The following is a 1,439-nucleotide window of genomic DNA, read 5'->3' as shown; positions in this document are numbered from 1 at the left end:
CCTCTTTCAAACCGAGTGCAGGAGTTTAGCTCATGTTTGCTAGAAATTTGATAAAAGCAGAGAAAAAAAATATTTTTCAAACCCTATTTGAGTTGTTTTATATTTTCTTTATCCTTCCCCTTTGTTGTTAAAATCGTTAGGTTTCTTAGACTAATTAGGAGTCTTCATAATGCTAAATTCATTCCTTCTTTATCTGATTTTTAAGGTCCCTTAAATTTTGCACTAAAAGAAATTGATTCTACTTTTGTCATAATTTTTTGTTGTAACTTAGGCTTTGATTCTGACTTGGTTTTGTGCAATATCTGATCACTCTAGCTATATTTTGTCACTCATGACATGTTGAAGAATTTACCTACACTTTTATTGAGTCCTGTGGCTCACTATTCTTATGGTAAACTCTTAGTCATATTAGAATGCTTGACATTGCTAGTTTCTAAATCAGATGAGGAGACCCTTTTTGACCAACTAGATTGCTGCCATATTCTATTTTTTAAAATGATTTTATCTCACTTTGAATCCTTCATCAAAGTTGTAGTCCTAGACGGGTAGATTAATTTGAGCTTTTAAATCGCTTGATTTCGATATCAGAAACTCAAGATATTCCCATTTGAATATCTAAACTTGAAAGTAGAGAATTCTGTCGTGTGAAGGATTCTAACCCAAGTTTTGCACTAAAGACTCTGCTTTCATCATAATTTTTTTGGTTGTTATTCTTAGATCATACTCTCCATCATATCAGGATGCTCAATATTGTCAATTTCTGATTAGATCAAGAGACTCTTTTTAACTAACCAAATTGCTGCTAGATTCTGTTTTTTAAAATGATTTTATCTCACTTCTAATCATTCATCAAAGTTGTAGTCCTAGACATGTAGATGAATTTGGGCTTTTGAATCGTTTGATTTCGATATCAAAAGCTTAAGGTATTCTTATTTAAATATCTAATGTGAAAGTAGAGAATTTTGTCGTGATAAGGTTTCTAGCCCAAGTTTTTCAGGTTTTGATTCGAGGGACCCGATTTAATGCTTTAAGGATTTATCGAATTAATTAAAGACAAACTTCAAACTTTAAAAAGTGAATTAGTTTCGTTGGAGGAATTAAAAAACAAAAAACAAGGATTGGATCACAAAACGTTACAATAATGTCTGTTACTTAGCAACGTAAAACAACACTATAGGATTTAATTAGCATGGTATCGTTCATTATCATTTTGAGAACAACCCCCTCCCCTTTTGCAACTCTTTTCTTTTTCTCTACACAACTTGACACGACTAAAAGATTGATGTCTTCTCCCAAGTGCAGGAGTGTCGAAGTAATAAATAACCCGACAAGACCGGGGTCGAACCACAGGGAGATTAATTGTACAAATTATAAACAACAATTATAAAACAACAATAACAACAACAACAATAGTAATAATAATAATAATAATAATAATA

Source organism: Populus euphratica, unplaced genomic scaffold (assembly GCF_000495115.2).
Source record: "Populus euphratica unplaced genomic scaffold, PopEup_1.0 scaffold102.1, whole genome shotgun sequence".
Lineage (NCBI taxonomy): Eukaryota > Viridiplantae > Streptophyta > Magnoliopsida > Malpighiales > Salicaceae > Populus > Populus euphratica.
The sequence above is the reverse complement of the archived record's forward strand: the minus strand, read 5'-3'. Positions refer to the sequence as shown.